The following is a 16,017-nucleotide window of genomic DNA, read 5'->3' as shown; positions in this document are numbered from 1 at the left end:
ATGCTAATATCTCTGGATTAGATGAGTTTACAAAAGCTGGTTGATGTTGCATGCTGAATTAGGGTGATTGGTGATTGCTGAATGCCTTGTGCTTGGCAAGTTTTACCTCAGGATCAAAGCGGAAAGAGTTGTGTTTAATAGAAATTGCCTATTAGGGTTCTTTGCATTGGAAGAACCTGTCTTAGATCCAGATGTCAGTGAAAGGCTCTGAGTGTGGCTGAGCCCATCCCCTGCGTTCTGCCATCCCTTAAGGCTCTTCCTTCAGCTGTGTGGTGCAAGTCAGGCACTGCACGCACACACAACTATAAAACCACAGCGGGGTCGTGTTTGTAAGAATCAAGAGAAATTAATGCATGAGATCACTTAAGAGGGGCGCTGCTTTGTCAAGCAGTGGGAGGAAAATGTCTAATTTCAAACTGCAATTTCAAAAGAAATCTGGTGAGATTTAAGCATCGTTGCTGATTGTGTTTCACAGAGTGGTTATTTAAGAGAAACGTCAGCACCATTTGGATGAATCACCTATTGATCAAAATTGATCCCCATATGTATAGATTATTGCAATGGTGCTAGTCTCTGCAGAGAGTCCTGAGTCCATGCAGAATGCCCCACTGCTGATGTTTGTTTGGACGCTCGCACATTTATGGATGAATGTGCAAATCCCATCTTCTGCCTCCTGATTCGACAATTTAGGAGGCTGCTGCCTCGTTTAATCCTTGCAGAGGTTGCTGTCAGGTGCCGCGCTTTGGCTAGGCCTTGCTGTCCTTTGGAAGTGCACTCATGTCCAAGCCGAATGCATGCCAGAACATTTTGGAATGTGATTTGTAATCCAAATAAATAAATAAAGCCTAGAGAAGAAAGTTGTGTTTTAGTGAACAAATTTCCTAGGCCTCTGTTTATTATGAATTCTGTAGTAACTAATTCCTTCAGGACAGTTTATATCTAGATTTGTCCAGCTGCAGTGGGAGCGTGTTGAGCGAGCATGGAACGGAGTGCACAGCACAGAGATCTCATCTAGCAACGGCTTGTGTGCAAGCAAAGCTCAGTGTTCATGCATCACCCCAGGGATCTCAGTGGGGCTCTGCCTGGGCACCCACTTCTGCCTACATGGAATAACGGGCAAATAGGAGTCATGTGTCTGAGAGCCGCACAGAGCTGTCAGATGCTTATTTTAGCCAGACTTTGCTATTTGTATAAACATTGTAAGCACTCTGTTGCAAAGCTTGGAAAACATTTTGCTCTGCCTTCTTTGTTTTGGTTTGGTTTTATTTGCATGCATCATTTTACATGTGAAGAAATTAACCCAAGATAACCAACCAGATTGCACAGGAGGTAGAATAACGTCTTCTGTGCAAAATGTAGATCTTCCTGCTCTTTCTCTTCTGGAACACGATTTATCTAAAATTAACAGTTTGAAACAAATGATTTTGCTCGCTAAATATATATATGTGTGTGTGTATATATATATATAAATCCAGATATCTTTGATTTATGAGTGTGCACAATATGGAAAATGTGCTAGTGTCACATGTTTGTTTTAGATAGTGATTCCAAACACTGGGACACAATTGTGTGTCTTGCATACAAATATAGTCTTTCTTCAGAACAAGCAAATATTGGGAGATGAACTTGCTTGTACTTTCACTGCTGCTCGGGTGAACTATTTTAGAGACTGAGGTACAAATTTGCTTTTGCAGCATATTATGTTGGCTTGTTTTTCTGTTTGTCTTTGAGATAAGAAATACCAAGAAGAGATACATTCATTATTAACTTCCTAGAGAGTGGCCATCTGATTTATGGCTTCGGAGTGTCTCCATTTAATCTGTCAGAACTGATTTTCAACTTCATTTGTCTTCTGGTTTTGGCAGCACTCTGTACCTTGAGTTTGACTGTTTGACATGAGTTGTACTAGAGTCACATTTTAAAAACATTTACAGTATGTTGCAAAAAGAAAAAGTTCAATTTGATACATCTGCTTTCAATATCACACAAAAGCGAAAACAGTTTGGAAGTTGGAATAGGGAATGTTCTTGTTCTGGCTATGAGCATTTAGGTAACTTTTATAAGAAGAGAGTAATAGTGACAGAAAATGAATTGTCATGAATGCAAATCTGCAATTACCAGCAGTTACAGGTAACAGCTGTGGTGGCAGGCTGATTACAAATGGGGCATCTCTCTAAAGAGTTTTTAAAGCTGCTTTCAGAGATTGGCTGCATTCATGATGGTGAGACGTCAGCAGCCCCTGGGGCTCTGCACAGACACCTTGCAGGGTAAGCCACGTGTCTGCAGGGAGAGCTGTGGCTCTGGAGCTGATAAAACGCTGCTGCTCTCCCTGTACCACAGAGGAGCAGAGCCTCAGCTTTAGGCTTCTCTCCAGCCTGGGCTTTTCAGGCTCTGACCACTGCTCCTTCCCCAGTGCTGATGCTTGTGGTTGGCAGAGAGGGAAACCAGCACATTGCAGGCAGGTTGGTACAGCCAGCAGGAGCTGGATGCCAGCTGTTAAGTGTTGTAGTTTGACCAGGGCTGTAAGAGGGAAATCTTCTCTAAGCACACATTGCTCAGAGTACCTCTGTAGTCCCAGTGTTTTTTAATTGTAGTTGCAAAGGCTGTTCTTCTTTTTGTCAAAACAGCCTTTCCTCATCTTGCATTTTTCCATCCCTGCTGTCACTCACTGTATATCAAGCTTTTCCTGCACTATGAGTGCTTATCAGCAGGGAAATATTTTGTGAGTAAAGATCACAGAGGAGGATGTATTAGCAACACAAGAACAAGGCAAAGGGGAGCTGGATGGAAGTACTGACAGTGCCGATAAGTAGAAAAGGCATTGCCTTAGGAACATTCTGCAGAAAGAGTTTACAGGGCCCAGAAATGAAGTGAAGACTGAGAGATTCAAGTCTGAGATGAAGCTCATATTTACAGACTTGTGGTAGAACTGTTCAAAGAGTGGAAGAATGTAGCAAGCTGCAGCTATTGGGATTTGCTTTTTAGCTGCATGGAGCTACCTTTGATACCTAACATCCATGAGATGATGTCAGAGACTGATTTTTTAGCAATGATAGGCAGACAGTAGTCAGCAGAGTCATGTGTGGTTTTGTAGTTGAAAATAGCGGCGTGAATGTGAAGGGGGAGGATAGAAATAGAGAAAAGTACTGAACTCTTGAAATTAAGAATGCAGAAACAGAATCTTGCCTTGGGCAGCTCATTAAAGTTACTGCTTCTCCCAGTGCATCATGGACACCATGGTTCCCACTAGTTAGAATAAAATAAACCTGATGTTGGTGCATACATTCTCCAATTCAGAAAAGGCTGCTGGGCTCAACACTCCTAGCTTGCATTCACCTCGGGGTGGTGGTGGGGTGGGATTACTGCCTGTGTTCTCATCAATGTAAGGAAGGATTTAAGCAGTTTACTTTTTTTCTGTACGTGCCTGGTGCTGAGCCTGGGGTTTTTATTCTTTCAATTATGCTCTGTAGCACTTGGAATGCTTAACAGAGCCAGGCACAGGCAGTGCATAGGGATGAGAGCGCTGGAATAGAAAAATAAACAGCGGAAACCCACAGCTGAACTACCAGATGCTGGGGTTTGTCAAGAGTTTTTTGTAAGAACACGAGGACTCTGACTGGGGTCATTATCCCCACCAACCACTTGTCAGCGTATGTCCCTCTTTTTTCATTTTTTTTTCCCTTCCACCTCCACCTCTGCTTATAAAGTGTCCCTGTGCAACTGTGATGAAACAACTCGTTTGTTACTGCTGCCCTGGAGGAGAGAACTCACAACCTTCACACACACACACACACACACACACACACACACACACAGAGCTGTGCAGGCTGCTGTGTCACTTGTGAGGCCATTTTTTGGTCATTCTGGTACAGAATAACAAGGTGGTCATTCCTCGTGCTGTGGCGATATTAATAAATAAGTAGCATGACATGGTAGAGGTGCACGGTTCTCACTGTATAGATGAAGAACAGTCTGTTCCCCAGTGCTGAGAGAAAAGAAAGATGAGGCTCTGTGCAGCTCTGGCATGTCTGTGTGTTGTAGGCAAACACCACAGCTGGCAGCAATTCCTTTCCTGCAGCTGCACCTCAGTCAGGTGGATGTCGGGAAAGAGGCCATGGATGATGCACAGCAGGCCACGGTGGTTATTTCTTATGCTACTGGAGGGGTCTTCTGCAACAAAGTTAAGAAATGTCAGTGGGCATCAGAGGGAAAGCAAAAGCAGAGCGCAGTGCACGTGCCTAACAGTGCTGGATAGCAGGCTGAGCATTGAGGGGCTGAGTCCAGAAGGTCAAGGGGGATTCCTACAAAAGCCAGTAATTGTTTTCTTTTTTTCGTTTGTTTATTTTCTATGCAGTTAGCAAAATGTGTCTCTTCATTATGTGCGGTGTAACCAGTCATTAGCTGTATATACATGGCTGGGATTTGGTTACACAGAAACAGGATACTTTGCTTTTCCACACTAACTGAGAGGAGGAAAAGTGCCCTGACATACAGGGGATGTGGACCTTGGGAAGGCAGTCCTTATTGCAGGGAACTAGTTGCTGCAAGATGCGTGCAGGTGTTTCTGTAGAGCTTAGAGTTTTCTAAGCATATACAAGTGCATGTGGCCAACACTGTGAGGCTGACATGTGGGCTTGCCTTTGCACCAAGTTAGGCACAAGTTAGGCTTTCTTAGCTGGAGTGAGAAATGCCCTCTACGTGATGTTACCCTGCAGTATGAGGACTTGGTAGCTCGAGTCGTGACAGCTTGGAGATCCCTGCAGTGGGCTCAGAAGTGGCCCAGATTTGTTGCTGCTCCACCCTTCTTTCCTTACTTTTCTTTCTGGACAACTACCACTAATGAGCTGCAGTGCAAATAATTCAGCCTTGCTTCCATCATATAAAAAGCAGTGGTTATGAGGCTGCACTGCTCTCCTCTTTTCCCCCTCGCTGGCTGCTAGAATCCATGCAGATGAAGGGTTTTGAGAATGAGAAGGAACAACTGTTTTTTCTCTTTTTGCATACTTGTGAAGTTTGCCTTCCTCTCACTTAAGATAGTTTCTTAGCTCAGGATTGCATGAAATTTCTGCCAGGTAAATAGGGATTTTTGTGAGCCATACCCTGCTCTTTTGGGAATCATTTCAGCTTTGAAAGCCTATGGCTTAGCGTGGGGCTCGGATAACACATGCATTCTGCTTCCAGCTTCTTTAGTTTTTAAATGGCTTCAGTTAGTCCCACTCTGCTGCCTTTTGCGAATCAGCCACAGAGTTTAGATGTATTCTGCAGAACTTGTGCTAAACCAAACAAGGAAAACCTAAGAAAGGCTAAATTAAAACAGCAGAAATCTCACACTCAGTGACTATTGCTGGAGCCCTTTTTGCCTGTAAACAAAAAAATTCAAATGACTGATTTTCCCCCCTCAGTTTCATAAGTGGTTACTGAGCTTCTGCAGTTGCTACATTCCTTAAAAAGTTTTTATTTCTTTTTTGGTCACACGCTGGGGGACTCCATTGTTTTCAGTGGTGCCTATTGAGTTAGGCCCATCGACAGCAGAACTCATTCTAGGTCATTAAGTTGAGAGGCACAGTAGTGTAATTTGGTGACTTTATTCTGTTTCTCAGCAGAGCTTGCATTACAGTCACGCACTCACAGAACCAGAAATACCGTCCTTCTCTCTCCCCCAGACCCCGAGAGATTTAAACGACCCAGCCAGGCTGCCTCAGGTAAAGCATTCAGGATTTGCTGGCTGAATAAGCGTTTGTGCTCTGATGATAGAGCAGAATAACAATAAGAATTGAAGAGAGCTCTGTTTATGCATGTATCAGGCAGAAGTAGGAAAATGATTTTGTTGTCTTATAAGTTATGAACGTTTCTAGTACTGCACTGCTCCAGCGTTGACAATTTAACAAGGTTCTCCAGAAAAACTGGCTGTTGTTAAGAAAAGATTCATACAAATTATTTGTGATCTGGCAAATATGGCTCACTGTGAAAAGATGAAGCTCAGTCACTAAAGAAGGGTAGGAACAAAGTCGAGGGTTATCTGCAGAGGGAGAAAGCTCTGGGTACTTCTTGTGTCTTAATCTTGCACACAGGTGTAATGAGCCAGTGTCTGTAAACTGAAGTTAAACAAGCTCAAGTTATCTAAAATTCATGCTGAGAACTGCGGAACAAACTGCCACTGAATCAGTTCTCCATCATTTAAAGATTCCACTTTGAGATTTGGTCTCTCTCTGAAAGACAAACCCTAAATCCATCTGCAGGTAGTTAAACGGGATGCAGATATCCCACAAGAAATACAGTGCACCAAACACATCAGCATTCTTTCTGGACTCTGTCTGTGAACTGTGCTCTTTGGAAGTAGCTCTGTAACACATCTGCTACTCACAAACTCTGTCACCTCATCATAGGCAAGACTAGAGAACAGAGCTGGACCCTCTGTGGACAATGTGATTAATGGATTACTTTCTCACTTTGACGGGATCAGTTAGATCAGCACGTTAGAATGATTTCATGCCCTTCATGGATTTCAGAGGGCTGGGATGGTCAGGGGAAAGAGCACTGTAAATCTGAAGAGTTAGCACAGGAGGCTGGGCAGTTTGCAAGTATGTGCACTTCAATGGAAGTTCTTATTTACTGCTTCGTGCTGTGCAGTGATGAGACCGTGGTGGAGGCAACCTCTGCCTCTGTGTGGATATCCAGTAAGCTCTTCCATAGTGGCATTTCTGGGCATTTTCCAGAGGGCAGTTTAAAGCAGCAATAATAATTAAAACCGCTTGCACTTGGTCAGACCGAAGGTTCACCAATGTCAGAATTCTGTGTTTTATCCAAGAATACAGGTAAAATAACAGGATAGCTATGAGCATAGGTGTACATTTTGAGAAGAGCTTTATATTTGAGTTGCCAGTTTTGTGCAGAGAAGTACGCCCTGTTGTGGGAGCCTGCAAAAGGTCCATTCGCTGGCAGGGAGCGCAGAAGGGTAAATTCTACTGGAATTAATCCTAAGTGTGGTTCTGGTAAAATCGAAAGCAGCATTGCCAATTACTTGATATAAAATATATTGTATTTTTGAAATAATGCCAAAATCCTGGCAGAAAGAAACGTCAAACAATGAAAACAGCAATTGAAAAGCAGAGGGGATAGGCTGTTGCTCTTTTCAGTGTATATTTGGGGGATTGTTTTTATTTGTTTTGAATTCCCTTTCTCGTGGTGTTAATTCTGAGCTGCAAAAAAGCCATTACTGTATTCAGAATCAAGTGTTATGTGATCAAGGAAGCTGTGAAGGTGAAATGGTTGCCTGTTAGTGGCAGCAATTTGAGCTTTCTTTGTAAAAATTAGTTTAGGCAAGAGCACAAAGAGGCTGATTGGGGATACTTGAAAATACTTGGTGAGTGTGAGAGACCTGCAGTGTCTCTAGATGGAGGGTGTGTATGTGAAGATGTCTTCTCAATAAGAGAACGGAGAAACCAAGTTGTGTTAGGAGAACATGTAGCCTTCAATGATCTTTGACTTTAATTTTTCATCTATCTATTGTATAAACAAAGCAGGAAGAAAAAGGCCTGGAAGAAGCTCCAGGTTAGCTTGGAGTGAAGATGTCAGTGGAGAAGAGTGACTGATGCCTCTCAGGGTAAAGGATGTTAATTCATACAGTTCATTAATGTTTGCCATTCAGGATATAAGCCCATGTGATTCTGCCCTGCAGAAGTTAGCTTCTGTACTGTTTACTGGCTCGGTGACTTTTCTAGGCTTCTAAACCCTTGAGCCTAACATCTTGCTGGAAATAATTTTTGTTCTGTTCAACTGGAAGTGTGGGTGGTGGGTTTTTTCCTTTTTTATATACATAGTGCATGCTGAGCTAGGCAGACATAAAATTCCTTGTTGGGGCATAGAGGCATACATGTTTACACAAGACACATGCAAGGTGCCATATGGCAAAGCCCCAGCTTTCATTCCCAGCACATCCTTGTGTTTCCAGTGTTTGGGAGAGCACATACCCCTGTGGAGCCTTTACATGGTCTGCTGGCTAGAAGTTCCATGGAAAAGAGACTAAATGGACTAAGTAAAATGTAGGGAGTGGAGATCTGGGAGTTTAAAAGTTCAGAGTTTAATGAGTAAATGGGAAAGCAATAACCCACATGCTGTTCATAGGAGACATGCTTTGGCTATTAGTGAATTAGATGAATTGGAAGGAAAAAACAAAAAGGAATAGATTTTCTCAAACTGTGCATGTATGGAAAGATCCCTGTCTTCTCAGTGGAGTCATGTAATTGATGATGAAAGCATGTTTACAATAGGAACAATTCAAGTACCCTCGTCAGAAAATGTGTGAACTTCTGTCTTAAGAGTCACTCTGGACTTCTTTTAACCTTCAGGCCCCGTCTAACTTATAGGCTGCTGCGAAAACCCTGGTGGTGTCCATTTATGCAACAAAAAAGGCAAAGCACAGGGGACAGGGGCAGGTGATGCAAACAGTGTAGAGTTGCATTATGCCTTACACCAGTATGCGTGGTGGCTTTACTGAGTGTGTGGGTTGATCTGTGCTCATTCAGCTGGTCTCTGGGCACACGGGTTGTTGGTCAGTCTGAGATCTGGAGCATAGACCAGGTGGACTGACAGCAGCTGCCATGTGCTGCGTGTCACTGCATTGACAAATACAACTGCCTGCTTTCCAGAAAGGGAGACCAGCTCCAGGTGAGGTTGAAACTTGTGCATCTAGATAGCAAGGTAGATTTGGTAGCACTGACTTTGTACAGCACAGCAGCTCTTTGTTGCATCTGTGGCATTCCAGTATGTGGGGGAAGGTGAGGCACAGGTAGGGAAGGATTGGAGGTGGCAGTGGAAGTGAAGGTTTCAAACCCAGCTTAGAAACAAAAGGGAAATAGGAGTGAGTGGAGAAGTGGGAAAGGAGAATGGGATCAAGGGCTGTATTTGCCTCTCCTTCAAATGTGTTTGTTGATAAGGCAGCAGAAGCACTCTGCTTGGCAGAGCAAGGAAAATCATAATGATTTATCCCTACCGATCAGAAATGCTGCGAATTAAATCTGTTCCATACATAGTCTTCTTATAAAAGGAAAAAAAAGGAAAGAAATAAATCAAATTTCATTACATTGAGCTTATATTCTCCACGTGCCCATTAAGAAGGTTTTAGGATTTCCTTTTTAATTAAAGTAATGTTTGTTGAGCTTAGTATTTTCCTAAAGCATTTATTTTAATGTCTTTTCCCCCCCATTCTAAAACCCAAACTGTAAGGAAGGATAACTGACCACAAAAAAAGGCCAGACGTACTGAGAACAATATTTTTCAGATTGCCTGGCAACAGGGAAAAGGTGATTCAAAGATGAAGAGACTCCGTAACAATGAATGTAATGATGAGACCTGTGTTTCGTCAGGCTGGGAAGGGTTCTGTTCTGATTGCCACAAAAAGAGCAATGGTCATTTTCAGTCTACTCTCAGCTTTGTCTGGGGCCATAATTTAGAGGCCTGAGATCCGAATAGGAAGCCAAGAACGCTGAATTCCAAACCTGACTGTAGTGGAACACTCCTTGTGATAGCAGGCAGTTTCTCCTTCTCTGATGATGGATTCACTGTTGCCTAAAATGGTTATATTCGTAGGCATCTAGAGCCGAGCTGGGAACGTCAGCTAAGGCTGTGAAGTCACTGGGACCAAAAGCACAGGGCGTGCGTTCTCCTGAACCTCAGCCATGCTTGCAAACGTCAGAAAGTGTTGTGAAGGTGTTTGGTGGAAATCTGAACTCCGTAGCATTGCAAACTGTTCTAGCAACAAAAGACACGAAGTACTGTTAAAGCATTCTGTTGGACTCGGAGGTGATTTTAAAATATCAAGAAAAAGTCTTAATTTGGGAGCCATACCCATCTGCCTGCTCAGAGGTGAGAAGATTACAGACCTTTATATATTGTTTTAAGTTGAACTGACAGAAAGTTAACAGTGCTTCTTTATTCTGTAGTGGTAATCCTGCTCATTCACTCCTTTAGATACAGTCTGCAAAAAGAAATTCCACGGAGCAGAAATAAAGTGCAATCCAAATAACTTGTTTTAAAAATAAATTGAACGTGAAATAACAAATATAGATGCAGCCAACACTTAGGGCCCAGATTTTACTGAAAAGACACACATGGGTTACGTTTATCTTTCACAAGTTTTTTAGAATTGATGCTCTGCAATTTATTCCACAAGCTGGTTTGTTTTAGTTTACGGGAGTTCTCTCAGTCCTTCTGTCTTTACTCAGACCTCAATGTGAAGGTAAAAAGTAATATTTCTGTTTTAGGATTTTATAGGAAAATTAAAAAAAAACTACTTGGAGGAAAGAGTTCCTTCTTTATATTGTAATCCTTTTGAATGCTGTTGGTTATCCCTGGTCTTGTAGATTCTCATCTTTATCTATTTTCAAAGGGGAATCTTGTGTCTATCTTCAAATAGCTATCACCTCTGTTCTGATACACAAATGTGGGACAGTTTGTTTCTTCATCTGACTCTCTCTGTACAGCGTGGTGTGCTCTGTAATAAAGAAATCTGTTGGCTCTCATATACTGCATTTTTCTTGACAGGCATTAAAAAAAAAAAAAGCATTAAAAAAAAAGCAAAGGCAAGTCTCTACCAGCTGTATGAAATAGGCCTTAAAATGGAAACAGAATGTAACTAATCTGGGGTGACCCTGGAATGTGGTGTGAGCTGCTCCGTTCATCTTTATGAGATATGAACTCTTGTACGTGTCAGTGGAAATTCAGTGCTGTTACCATTAACCACTTCAGTCCTCAGGTAAGGACAAACAGCAACCGAAGAGGCTCAGAGATCTCTTGGTTTCTTGGGGAAGGAGTTATTTTCCTTCCTTTGGCCGTATAGAAGAAACAAAGGAGCTGTGTGCGACAGATATTCATATTGAAATCCCGTATCGTTGATCCTGTTGGGTGTCCAATGTGCAAAAAGAACGGCATGATTACAGTGGAACATTTTTAGTATTTTTTCTGTGTAGTGTTGATTTTGCTTGATAGTCACAATTGATGTAATTGCTTCCTCTGCATGATGCTTAGAGCCTGCATTTGCTACCTGCGCATTTCAGGAGGCAAATCATGGAGCACAGAAGGAATTCTGTGCCTTAACACAATATTTTGAGACAAATCAGCTCTAATGGTCTTCTAGTCTTCTCCTACCTCAGGAAAGACACCCAGTGGTGCTCAGTATTGACATCACACAGAGATGAAATCTAAACAAGAGAGAACTTGCAAAAATGCACAGCTTTTAGAACTATGGCTGGAAATAGAAAAATAGGTTTCCAAAGCTTTGTAAGAGAGACAGTAGCTGCATACACTTAGAGTCCTGGTTGGGCAGTCTGGGATCATGTCACAGTTGTATAACTTAAGCAAGGGAATCTTTCATAGTTACATGTTATTAGAAGTTGCAAAGGTCTCTTAAAGTACAGAACTTTCCTTTTTCAAGTGATAAGAAGCTCAAATGCCTAGAAGTTTGTTGTGTACCAGACAGTGCAAATGTGAGCACAGAGGTCAGTAAGAGATACAGACATCCCTGCTTTTGGGTCCAGACCAAATGCAGAGTTCATGTCCAGGATATTTTCTTATGAGCTTGGGGATATGAGTGAAAATAACAATGTTTAATTTAGGTGAGGTCTACTTAAGGCTGTGTTGTCCTGTATAGCTGGTCACACCAACATATTTCTGAAGCACTTTTCCTTCTCGTAAGCTGTGTCAACAGCAGAAAAACTTTGGGAAAAATATATGTATATATATTTTAATCAAAATTGCTTTTTCATGAGTCATTTTGAAGATTCTGTGTTTTGAAATGTTCTGTTTGTTGTTAGAGCCTTCAAGCAGGTAGCATGGTGCTGCACATTTTTCTTGCCATTCTTGAATTACTGACTGTAGGAGCTGCAGCAGTCACCCCAGGCGTGCAGTAATGAAAGTTGTTCAGTACCAGTCATGCATAATGGGATGCTGAATATCAACTGGACAGTACCTTCTCTACAATAGCTCATTTTTCTGTGTTGGCACCTTTAGGGTTAATAATTTTCCCTTGCAGGGCTTTGATAGCCTCCTCCAGCACAGATGATTTTCAGTTTGTTTGAGAAAATCTGGACCTCTTTGGTCTTTCACTGGCATCGCGACTCGTCCAGCTGCCAGTAGTGGCGTCCCATTTCTCAGTGCTGTTGTGGTATATTTTGGACATCACATCCAAACAAAACCAAGAATGGGGATTTTTTTTTTTTTTTAAGAAGTAATTGAAGAGAATAAAGCAGTAAGAAAAAAAAAGCAAATGACCTAAGTTTGGTCTTCACCACAAAGCCCACAATGCTCTGGGGACATCTAAGTATTTTAGGGAAATATTTCAAATCTATCTCCATTTTGAATGCAAGTTGTTTTAATTATACATCATTTCAGTTATTTGTTCAGTGGCCTTAATTAGGTAAACTCCAAAGCAACACGTGTTCACTGTTGGATAATTACTCTTCTGATAGCTCCTGCTCTTTTCCACCCACAACCTTAGAAGCTGATTTTACCAGCATCAGGGAAAACAAGATGCTGCTCGGGGAGGAGGAGAACTAGTGCCTTCAGGATTGTTTTTAGTGCTGATCTCATTGTTGCACAGACAGGTTCCCCTCTGTGTGATGTGCTCCTTTTCTCTAGGACGATTGCTGCAAAAGCACACAGAGCTGACTGCACAGTTCTGAGTGGTGCTCCCTGAGGTGTGCAGCCCCATCAAATCAGCAGCACCGATTCTCATATGACATAACCTGGCGTAACTCCAAACTCAGTTACCCCAGAATTTAAGCAGCAAGATAGCCAGAGCTGAACTAACCTGATTACTCATATGGAAGGAATTGCCTGATTGCAGCATTTGCACACTACTGTGTCAACCTCTTCCATTCCCTTCACGAGTGTTTAAGCGCAGAGATATAAATCAAAACTGCAGGACAGAAAAAGACAAAAGTTACCTTGAAGGATTCTGCTTCCATGAGATCCTTCTGGAAACCATTCCACTTTTATTAGATTTACTCTCTGTAAATTAGGATTAGTATTTTATACGGATTTACGAAATAGCTATGGTTCTCCTGAAAGCAGGGTGAACACTGAGGTGGAAGGCAGGGATTCTGTGCTCTTTTCATCTGGTACTGGTAAGTTACAGTAGGTAGGTTAAAGGCCCCCTGATACCAGTGAAAGAGGAGATGCAGTTCCAGACATGGAAAATGCTTCAATCTCATGTATGCCAGCCAGTGATATTAATATTGCATAAAAAGCCAGTTGTCAGAAGGCCAGATTCCCTTCTCAGTTACGCTGGTGTAAACCAGACATTTTTTCCTTTCTTTCTGGAGACAATGAGTTTGCTTTCACATGTGCTCCAACATTTGAACGTTGACTCCAGTTGTCTGCGTTCGGAGACAATCTCTCAGTCTTTGTTTCAGTTTGCTTTGTGGAAAAAGAGGCAAAGTGAGACGTTGATGCAGTGGGCACGTTTGAGAGTGCTTTGGTGCAGGAATCGCGTCACATGAGGCTCTGATGTGCAAGGAATTTGTAACTCTTGTTAACAACTCTGTGGGCTACTTTGTGAAGGCAGAGATGGGGTAGGTTGTCTGAAATGTGCAATTTCACCAGTTTGGCGTGAGTTTCTGTTCCTTTGCAGGGAAAAATGTGTTTTCTGGTTTGATAGTTATGAGAGAAGATAATTGTTCTTGATGGCATGGGAATAATGTTCACATTATTCTAGGAAGTCTCCGTCTTCATACACATAGGTATCAGCGTGTGCTACAGTTGATATTGTTGAAAGTTGAGTGGAAAATTCAGGTTTCTGTGTTTTGATAATATGGTAAGATTGATAAAATGCATTTTTAGAAAGCTTTAGTGAATTTCAGACTTGTGCCATTTAGAGAATGGAAAAAAAGAAAGTGGTTTTATTACAGATCAAATATAAATCTAAAAGCTTTTGAAAGAACCCCCAGTAGTTTGGAGAGAAGTTAGGTTTTGCAAAATATTGCTGGTTGAAAAAGTGAATACCTGTGATGTAGGTATTTAGGTGTAACTGATACACCAACTTCTCTTGATGGTGAGGCCTTCAAAAGTGTGTAGAGCATCTTTCATCAGTGTTCAGCAGTATAGTTTGATACCCCTTCGGTGTGATTCATAAATTCAGATGAACAACCACAAGTCTGACTGTGCAGTCTTATTAGGGAAGAAGATATTACCATTGAAATGAGTCAGTTGTAACGGGAATAAGCCAGGATAGGACAGGAATAAATGTGGAGATGTAGACTCCAGAGGATATAATAGTCGTTTATGTCCTGATTACAACCAGGACGCAGCTAATTGTCATAAGCACCCACTGTAAGCTGAAAGGCATCCACTGAGATCTTAAACACTTCAGTCCCAAACCACCAAATGCAACTGATTGCCCTGCACGAGTCAAAAGTTGTTGTGTTTCTCTGCATCTTCTTTGCATCTCCAGTCATTTTCAGCAGCCACAGACTGTCAGTGAATACAAACATCCCTGAATATCGCAGTGTCTGAAAATGAAGCTCAGATAATGAAAACATAGATATTAGTCACCATGAAGGAGGTTAATGGCCTGTTTTGTGTAATTTAAATGCAGTAAAATCTTATGAATCTTCCTAAAATTCTTACGTAGTTTATTTATTTCTGTCAGATATTGCTGGCCTTCACTTCCTAGCACTATCCACATACCTTAGTGTTGTGATTGGAGCTGGGTAGGAAAAACCCTGCATTGTCTTTCCAATTGTAACGATTCCAGTGTCTTGAAAAAATAAAAATCATACAAATAAGTAATCAAGAAGTGTAATGTACCAGCCAAACACTGAGAACTTTTCACTAGTAACAGGCAATTCTATTCTTGAAATGTCACAGTGATGCCTCGTGAGACTTGTAATTTGGGTGTCACATGTACCCACTCTTTGCTCTGAGTCTGGATGCTTGCCTGGACTGCATCTTCCTCTGCCATGCCTTTCCCTTTACAATGGGCCGTGGAGCATGATGGGGAAGCTGTGGAGCCCGGCCAGTGGAGGAGAATGGACTTTTGTGCTGCGATCCCTTTCACAATTTCTCCAGTTACCAGAGACTTTTAATGCCTCTCCATGTCACCTGTTTCTTCTCATCTGTATCACCAAAAACTCGGATGTCATTCTCATTGCTTTCAAAGCGTGCCCTGACTGTAATTGTAGAGGACCACAGCAGCAAGCTCTGCCACTGTCTTTCATTAGCCATAGGGGTGGCAGCTATACAGAAGAGAAGATGGGCTTTCATGCACTTTCAGGGTACCTTGACTCTTGAGGAGCTGCGTCAAAGCAGTCAGCGGCAAAAATCGTGGAGGTGCTTGAGCCCTTCTTAGACACCCATTCTGAGATGGCTGAATGATGTAAAGATAAAGCTGGTAGATGGCAGAGCTGTGGTGAGATTAATCATGCCTTGTAACATCCTAGTAGAGGGCAAACGTCGGTGCTTTTGAGAATGACTAGTTTGTGTGATGTGGAAGTGCAGCCTGTCTTTTCTGTGCAGAATTTGAAATCACTGCAGTGCAGTTTGGCTCTGTTGTACCTGACCAAGAGTGCTGGGTACGAGGGGGAAGGAGCTGCTTTCTGGGCTGAGTGTGTAACTGCAGAAATACGCTTGCAGTTAGTTTCTGACACCATGACAGTTTGTCTCCTTGGGGAAAAAAAAGCAACAGCAACAACAAAGGAACCCACAAGAGATTAGAGGGAGATCTAATATATGAAAAGCATGATTCATATACAATAATGAAAATGATGGTAAGTGGGTATTGTGTATTTTTTAGCCAGCGTCTAAAGGTTAAATGCCTCATAAATACTTTCATTGTTGCACATGTATGAGTATTTGACTAGTTCCCTAGAGTTAAAAAACAAAACAAAACAAAATGCCCAGCCAAAAACAAATAAAAAACCCCACCAAAATGAACACACTTGAAATGAAATGAAATGAAATGAAAAGAAATGAAATGAAATGAAATGAAATGAAATGAAATGAAATGAAATGAAATGAAATGAA

General features: G+C 41.9%; 1 protein-coding gene across 1 annotated transcript in view; it reads left to right on the top strand.

Moving 5' to 3' along the window:
- Window positions 1-16,017, top strand: part of GLIS1 (GLIS family zinc finger 1) — a 176,217-nt gene that overhangs the window by 63,996 nt on the left and 96,204 nt on the right. The gene's annotated exons all lie outside the window — the stretch shown is intronic.

The sequence above is a fragment of the Lagopus leucura genome, unplaced genomic scaffold (assembly GCF_019238085.1).
Source record: "Lagopus leucura isolate 7727_CA_CO unplaced genomic scaffold, USGS_WTPT01 Super-Scaffold_100009, whole genome shotgun sequence".
Classification (NCBI taxonomy): domain Eukaryota; kingdom Metazoa; phylum Chordata; class Aves; order Galliformes; family Phasianidae; genus Lagopus; species Lagopus leucura.
The sequence above is the reverse complement of the archived record's forward strand: the minus strand, read 5'-3'. Positions and strand labels throughout refer to the sequence as shown.